The 8821-nt window shown below is 51.6% G+C and overlaps 1 long non-coding RNA gene across 1 annotated transcript; it reads left to right on the top strand.

Moving 5' to 3' along the window:
• Nucleotides 1-3372: 3372 nt before the first annotated feature.
• On the top strand, nt 3373-3542 carry LOC116979382. The gene is made up of 2 exons (XR_004413695.1): nt 3373-3414; nt 3455-3542. It is a non-coding gene; the product is annotated as an uncharacterized LOC116979382 (long non-coding RNA).
• Nucleotides 3543-8821: the final 5279 nt, after the last annotated feature.

Below are 8821 nucleotides of genomic sequence, written 5' to 3'. Positions count from 1 at the left end.
GTTGGAAGCACTCAGCTGGCCAGGAAGCCTCTATGGAGAGAGAAGCAGTGTTAATCTTTCAGTTGGTGACTTTTCATTGGACCTGGAAAAAGTTTGAGGCTGAATAAGTTTTAAGTTGCAGCAAAAATGGGAAGGATAAGACAAGGATAAGTACGTTTTTTATTTGCACTTTTTATATCTCAGCTGTTAAGCTCTCCAGCCAAAATGCGATCAGGGCCTTGCAGTATATAGGGAAGCAGTATATCAGGGAATTTGCAGTTTACAATACTCTCAGCCATTTTATACATCATGTGGAGGGACTCAAATTAGTTAGACAGACAGAGCATAGAACATAGAACAGTACAGCACAGGGACAGGCCCTTGGGCTCATAATGTTTGTGCCAAACATGATGTTTAGTTAGCTATTATCATCTGCCTGTAGATGATCCATATCTCTCTATTCCATGCACTTCCATGCACCCATCTAAAACCCTTTTTAATGCCACTATCCTATCTGCTTCTACCATCACCCCCTAGCAATGTTCTGACCTCTAATCCATCCTCTGGTAAAACCCCTCTGCACCCTCTCCAAAGCCTCCACGTCTATTCTGCAATGGGTCGACCAGAATTGCATGCAGTACTCCATATACGGAGCTGTGACATGACTTCCTGACTCTTATATTCAAAGCCCCCAGCAATGAATGTAGGCATACCATAGATCTTCTTTACCACCCTATCGACATGCTGCAACCTTCAGTGAGCCATGGACTTGGATTCCCAGATCCCTCTTCACATCAAAGCTGTTAAGATCTTGTCATTAACTGTATACTTTCCCCTTACTTTCAACCTCCCAAAGTGCAACACCCCACACTTGCTCGGATTAAACTCCACCTGCCATTTATCTGCCGATTTCTACAGCTGATCTATATCCCGGTGTATCTTTTGCCAGCATTTCTCACTGTCTGCACCTCCTCCAATATTGATGTCAACAACAAACTTACTCAACATTCCAGTTACATTTGCATCCAGGTCCTTTATATACAGAATTTCACAAACAGCAAAGGTCACAGCTTACAATTATAGCCCTACTATTCCCACAGCTATCTGTAACTCCCTAATGCCTGCTGACTTGGCTGCTCTATAGTATGATCACATCACAATGATCTTTTCTTTTTAATTTCTATGTTCTATCCATAGGGCCTTGCTGGATGTTCTCCACTCATTACCCCCTCTGTTGGTTTAGATTTAGGTTTAGGTTTATTATAGTCACGGGCACCATGGGGATGGATGTGGGAGCCCTCTTAGGGGCTGCCCAGTGGCGCAGCGATAGAGATGCTGCCTTACAGTGCCAGAGACCCGGGCTTGACCCTGACTACGGGTGCTGTCTGTACAGAGTTTGTACATTCTCCCTGTGACTGCATGGGTTTTCTCCAGGTGCTACAGTTTCCTCCCACACTCCAAAGATGTACAGGTCTGGAGGTTAATTGACTTCAGTAAAAATTGTAAATTGTCTCTAGTACGTACGATAGTGTCAGTGCACGGGGTGATCGCTAATCAGCGCAGACTTGGTGGGCCAAAGGGCCTGTTTCCGCACTGTATTTCTAAAGTTTTTAAATCTAATGTAACATGTACTAAAGTACAGTAAAAAGCAAGCTATCCAATCAGATCAGGACAATACAATACATCCATACAATCAAATACAATAGAGCAAAGTGGAAGATACAGAGTGGAGAATAAAACTCTCAGCATTGTAGCACATCAGTGTGGTGGTGCATACATTCAAAGTTCTGCACCTTCTCCTGGACAGGAATGGGGAGAGGAAGGAATGACCAGGGTGGGACGTCTTTGATTATGTTGGCTGCTTTTCCCAGGCGGACTGAAGTGTAGTTGAGTCAATGGTGGGAAGTCTGGTCTGCTGGTTGGGATGGGCTACATTTAATTGTAATTCTGAATATTTCTGCAGTCTTTGGTGGAGCTCTTCACAAACCAAGCTGTGATGCGACCTGCCAGAGCCGGTGGTTTGGGACTCAGTCGTTTGGTCAGATTGGCAGCTGCGCAAGGTCGAAGCTTTGAGGAATATATGTAGGTCGCAGGCTTCGCTGGCTGGGTCGGCTCAGGTCAGGTAAGGAGGCCATCATTGGTCTAGGCGTTCGTAGGATCATCAGACCTGAAGAATTATTAAAGAAGCTAACATTAAAACATTTAGAAATGGTGTTACACTTACAGGTAGAATAGAGATTTATTAGAGTTGAACGATTGTATCATAGGTAGCAGATGCTTCTCTTGGAAGAGCATGCAAAGAGTCGCCATGCTCCGGCACCAGCTTGCACATGTACCTGTGATATTCTCTCTAAGCAACAGATCTCCCCCTCCTCTCTTACCTCCAACTCTGTCATGCCAGACGCATCTGTACCTTATAACATTGAGATGCTAGTCCTATCATCTCTCAACCATGTATCCGTGATAGCTATAATCCTATGCTCCTATTCAAACTCTGAACTCATCTACCTTACCTTGCATTAAGATAAATGCAATTTAGCTGTCAGACCTTCCTCGTTCCCTGCCCTGGCCTTGCCTGGCTTGAATATTGGACGTCCTCTCTTTAATTTCTATATTTGTTTCATCTTTCTCATCCTATTCACGACTAGGTCCTACTTCCCAGCCAGGCTAGCTTTAACCCTCCCAAGTGGCTTTAGTAAATCGCCCCACCAGGATTTCCATCGCCTTCCAGGTCAGATCCAACCCGCCTCTCTTGTACAGGCCACCTCTGACCTGGAAGTTATCCTAGCGATCCAAGTAGATGAAACCTTCCTCCCTACACCAGCTCTTCAGTCGTGCATTCATCTGCCCTATGCCTGTACTTCTTTGGAGTGTTGGAGAAAACTGGAGATCCTGGAGATCCCGGAGAAAACCCACGCAAGTCAGGGGAAGAATGTAAAACTCCATACCGACAGCACAATGCACAAACTCCATACAGACAGCACCCAGTCAGGATCGAATCCGGGACTCTGATGCTGTTACGCTACCGGGCACCATAGTGCCGGCTTAGTATTCTCTCCCCAGATTTTCTATGGAGCATCAGTCATTCGAGTGAGTGTAGGACAGGGCCATTAACATAAAATATTCAATGGTGGAGAGCATAATCCTACTTCTGGATCTTAAGTGCACTGCTCCTTCACTCTTACTGGATCAATATCTTGGAAAGCCTAAAAAAATCACTGGGAGCAATTCCAGTGCATAATTGTAGAAGAAGATTCACTCCCACCTGCTCAAGGATGGGTAAGAAATATTGTCGTCCCGGACATCCTTTCTGTTAAACTGCACCCAGTAGGTTTTAATGTTATGAACTTTGAAGTCATTTTAACGGTGAACATTTAACAGTGAACATTTTGGCTAAGATCAAGTGTAGTATCTGTTCTTATCAGTGGTAAAAGAGTGTTAAAGAGAGCGTCTGTTCTTATTAGAACAGGGGAAGGGGCTATCTGTTCTTGTTAGAACAGTCCTGGCGGTCCATTAAGGACAAGAGCTGCAGATTGCGGTGTAAAATCGTAGCAATGGCAGCTGCAATGGGAGCTAGAGGACAGGGTATCCGCAATACCCTCAGGATTAGTGTCAAGGACCTCAGCGAGGGGATGCCCTTCTGTCGAGATACGTTTGTAAAGAAGGTCTTGCTGGAGACTGCAAATTTGAGCCCAGGGATATCTACTGCCTCCAGGACTTCCCGGGTAACGGATACTTCGACGTTACCTTTGTGCTTCCGACAGGATGGCAAAAGCTGATGAAGGATTTCCAGGAGAAGGGGAATGAAGCTCCGCTGTCGTTGCTGAAGGTGCAGCCACTCTTCACCCTCCCAAACCAAAAAGAAAGGACGATCACGGTGCATATGTTCAACCCACATGTGCCCGTAGTGGATGTCCTCACCTTCCTTGCTCGCTACGTCGACGGAGCAGGGAACTGCGTGGACGTGAAGGACCTGCATGGGATTTGGACGAGCAAGCGGCAGGTCAAGGTAAAGCTGAGGATGGACAAGGAAGGAACTCTCCTCCACCCTCCCTCGGTGTTCGCAATTGGAGGAAACCGAGGCTATTTAAGTTACGTGGGGCAGCCCAGAGTATGCAGAAGATGTAACAAGCCTGGGCATGTGGTGGCCAATGCACTGCAGTGGTCTGCAAAAACTGCAAAACGGAGGGCCACGAGACAAAAGACTGTCAGGCCAGCAAGAACTGCAACCTGTGTGGGAGGGAGGCACCTTTACAGGGCCTGCCCAAAAAGAGCCTGTACATACGCACAGGCAACAAGAGGGGCGGCTTCCAGCACCCCCAGGGTAGGTGAGACGCCCACTACCACTGCCAAGTCCCCAGCAGAAAGGGGAAACAGGGATGAGGACAGCCCGACCACCTCAACCACCTCGAGCCCCCAAGTGCCAGGAGAACTCCAGCACCAAGCCCAGGAGGGACAGTCGATGGAGGAAGGGGGAGAGCAGTTCTGGACGACGGTGAAGTATCGAAAACACCAGAAAGGGCAGCACATGGAGCAGAGGCCAGAAGGGGTTGGCAAGCCCAAAAAAACCCCAAAAACGGTCTGTCTCCCTGACAGAAGGCAGCAACCTCTCCTCGTCGGAGGATGAGGCGAACGGGAAACCCCACAGGAAGAAAACCGGGGAGGAAAGGAGAAGGTCCAGGCCGATTGTACACCTGCACCAGGAGACTGAGAGCAGAGCAGCGGTCGAGGGGCTCCAGCCCCAGGACATCGGGAGCAGAGCAGCGGTCGAGGGGCTCCAGCCCCAGGGCATCGAGAGCAGTGCAGTGGCCGTTGGGCCCCAGCTCCGGGCAACCGGGAGCATTGTAGCGGCCAATGGGCCTCAGCTCCGGGCAACCGGGAGCAGTGCAGCGGCCAATGGGCCTCAGCTCCGAATTTCCGGGAGAGGACGGGGGAAGCGGCGCACCCAGAAGGGGTAAAATGAGCAGCCCCCCCCCCCCAACGACACCTCGGGTTACGACACGGGAAACCCAATCCGTTGAGGAGGCCGGGTACCTGAGCCCAGGAAAGGTGAGGCAATTCACCGAAGCAGTGGGCATGAGGGAACACGAAAATGGTCAGTGACTCTAAAGGACAATGGAGCTCAAACTGGCATCTTTAAACGTGCGCAGTGTGAAGAGCACTGCGCGATGTGTTAATGCCTTACAGTACCTGGCCAAGGTCAAGGCAGATGTGACTTCTCCAGGAGTGCGGGTTGCCACACCTCCGCTGCTATCGGAGGTGGTCGCGATGGTGGCCCCACGGACTGTCGGTGTGGTCGGGGGGCAATGACTGTCGTGCTTCCGGCCTGGGGATCTTGCTGCGGGGAGGGAACTTCGCCATCACTGAGGTCAGGGAGGTGGTTGCGGGGCGTCTCCTCGTGGTGGATGTTATGTACCGTGGTTCTCCGCTCCGGCTGATTAATGTGTATGCCCCACCCGTGCGGAGCGAGCGGCAGGCCGTTCTCCAGCAGCTCCCAGTGCTGTTGGCCACGTCCCGGCAGCTCGTTCTGGCCGGTGACTTCAACTGCATCATTGATGCGGCTGGACGATCCGGCAGTGCCGACAACAGACTGGACAGCACGTCAAGTTCCTGATGGAAACGGTAAAAGACGCAAAGCTGCACGACGCCTTCAGCGACCCTGCAGGCGGGTCCCAGCCGCGTTTCACCTGGTCGAGATCGGACGGTTCAGCCGATCCCGGATAGACTTCGTCTTCACCACGAAGGCCGTCACGGTGAGACACCGACCTCACGCCGGTGTTCTTCTCTGACCACTGCCTCCTTCAAGCTTCCTGTCACCTACAGGAGGACCGGAAGGCAGGCAGAGGGACGTGGAAGTTATCGTGAAGCTGTTGACCCCAGAGAACGTTGAGGAGCTAAAGAGGGACTACGCACGTTGGAGAACGGTGAACTCTTTGACTCCCCGACACTCTGGTGGGAAGCAACCAAGGAGAACATTAAGAGGTTCTTCATAGCCAAAGGGGTTCAGAGAGCAAGACAGAGTCAGAGGGAATTGTGCCAACTCCAGACAGATTTGCAACAACTGCTCCTTCTGCAGTCGAGGGGGTGGATGTGAGGGAGGAACTTAGAGAGGTGAAGGACCGGCAAGCTCGGCTCTTTACCTCTGAATCCTCCAAGATCATCTTCCGATCCAGGGTCCGCCATGTGGAGCAGGATGACACGTGCTCACGTTTCTTCTTCCATAAGGTTCACAGGGGGAGCTCTGTGATCAACAGCCTTAGTGAGGAGGACGGCTCGGTAGCATCCTCGCAGACAGACATGCTGAGGGTCTGCAAATCCTTTTACACGGAATTGTATGACCAAAAGGCGACAGACAGCACTGCCTCCCAGAACTTCCTGTCCTCTATCACGGAGGTCTTGGAGGACAGCAAGCGGGAGAGTCTGGACCAACCACTGACCCTAGAGGAGCTGACTGGCTCCATCCGCTCCTTTGACTCGAGTAAAACTCCCGGAAGCGATGGCTTACCGGCCGAGTTGTATTCGGCTCTGTGGGACTGGGTGGGCCCGGACCTGCTGGAAGTGTACAACGACATGCTTCTACCCAGCAGCATGTCAGACTCCATGAGGAAGGGCAGCATCACCCTAATCTACAAGCAGAAGGGGGAGAGGTAGGATATAAAGAATTGGAGACCCATAACATTGTTGAATGTAGATTACAAGATCCTGTCCAAGGCCATTGCCAACGGGTCAAGTCTGCTCTGGGACGGGTGATCCACCGGACCAAACCTGTGCTGTACCTGGCAGGAAAATCTCAGACAGCCTAACGCTGCTGAGAGATACCATCGCCTACGTGCAGGACAGACGGGTGGATGCCTGCCTAGTCAGCTTGGACCAGGAGAAGGCCTTCGACAGGATATCGCACACGTACATGAGGGGCGTGCTCTCCAAAATGGGTTTTGGGGGGGAATCCGAAATTGGATCAAACTGCTCTACACCAATATCCGTAGTGCAGTCCAAATCAATGGGTGGGAATCAGACAGTTTTCCCTGTAAGGTCTGGAGTCAGGCAGGGTTGCCCTCTCTGTCCTGTCTTGTTGTCTGCTGTATTGAACCTTTACGAGACCATCAGGAAGGATGCGAGCATAAGAGAGTGACATTGCCAGGCAGTGGGGGCATTCAGGTCAAGACCTCCCTGTACATGGACGATGTCGCCGTCTTCTGCTCGGATCCAAGGTCGGTCCGCAGATTGATCAGCATCTGCAACCAGTTGAGTCGGCCACGGGAGCCAGGGTGAACCGCAGGAAGAGCGAGGCCATGCTCTTTGGCAACTGACCCGACCGATCTCCATCCCCTTCACCATCAAGTCTGACTTCTTGAAGGTGCTGGGGATCTGGTCGGGGGGGCTGAGGCGAGTAACAAGAATTGGCTGGAGCGTATAGCCAAGGTGGGGAGGAAGCTGGAGCTGTGGAGGCAACGCTCCCTCTCCATAACCGGGAAAAATGTGGTCAAGGTGTGAGGTGCTCTCGGGGCTGCTGTACTTGGCACAAGTGTGGCCTGTCCCTCCCTCCTACGCCATGGGGATCACCCGGGCCGTCTTCCAGTTCATCTGGGGGTCGAGGATGGACCGGGTGCGACGGGTCACAATGTAAAGTCGGCAGACAACGGGGGTAAAAGCGTGCCCAACGTCGCCCTCACCTGATGGCCACTTTTGTGTGTGGCTGCATCAGGCGGAGTGTAGAGCCAAGGCACGTGGGCACTAAGTGCCACTACCTGCTGAGGTTCTACTGTCCCCGGTGTTGCGAAGGATGGCCTGGCGCAGATGCCACGCAATGTGCCAGTCAGCTGGACATTGCCGCCCCATCTGTCGTCTGTGGAAAGGTTCTTCCGGACCAACACCTTTGACCACAAGTCCATCGGGCAGTGTCAGCACGGAATGTCCTGCAGGCACTGCAGGGAAGGACCGATGGATCGGTGGCGTGGTTCCCAGAGCAGACTGCCAGCTTGTCTGGCAAAATGCCTCATCGCAAGAACTGACCAACAAGCACCAAGACCTGGCTTGGCTGGCGGTGAGGGGAGCCCTAATCAGATCCTTCCTGCACCGTCGGAACTCACTACCAGCGCACGCTGCCCTGGGACGGCTGCTATGGAGAGGAGACGGTTTGCCAACCTCTTTGCAGAGTGTGGATTTGCAAAAAGAGTTGGAGGAGTATGCAAGGGTCCCTGGAACGATTTATCCCGAACAGCTCCGTCACAGAGGACTCTGTGATTTACGGACTGTTCAGGGACACATTCAGGACTGACATCGAGTGTGCTGGAGGGTCATCAACTCGTGATGAAAGACGCTCTTTGGTCTGCCCGAGCGTTGCTCACCACCCAGCAGAGCGAGATGTCCGTCAGGGAATGTTGCCGACTGGCCCACTGCAGACTGCAGGAGTATGTGCTAAGGGACTCGCTGAAGCTTGGTGCAGCCAACGCCAAGGCTCGGTGGGGGAGGGCCACAGTCTAGGGTCCTTCCGCTGCTGGACATGGGGGGCACGGTATGGTGGAGCGCCCCTCAAATTAAAAATTAAATTAAGGGAAGGTATCCCACGCCAGGGGGCCACATGAGTGGCACGGGTGGGGGACATTTTCTTGTGGAACTTAAGTGACTTATAAACGGTAACGGTATTGAACAATCTATTGCCGACGAAAATGTTCAGATGGAATTTTCGCACTGTGTACACATTGTATATATTTATTACTTGGAAAGGGGCCACAGAGTGGCACGGGTGGGGGACTGTTTGGTGAAATTTGACAAATGTTAAAAAATTGTACTGGAACTTTGTATAGTCTCGAAAATGTCGGATGAATTTTGTTTGATGGTT

This window comes from Amblyraja radiata, chromosome 12 (genome assembly GCF_010909765.2).
Source record: "Amblyraja radiata isolate CabotCenter1 chromosome 12, sAmbRad1.1.pri, whole genome shotgun sequence".
NCBI lineage: Eukaryota > Metazoa > Chordata > Chondrichthyes > Rajiformes > Rajidae > Amblyraja > Amblyraja radiata.
Note: the sequence above shows the minus strand (reverse complement) of the source record. Positions and strands in the feature narration are given on the sequence as shown.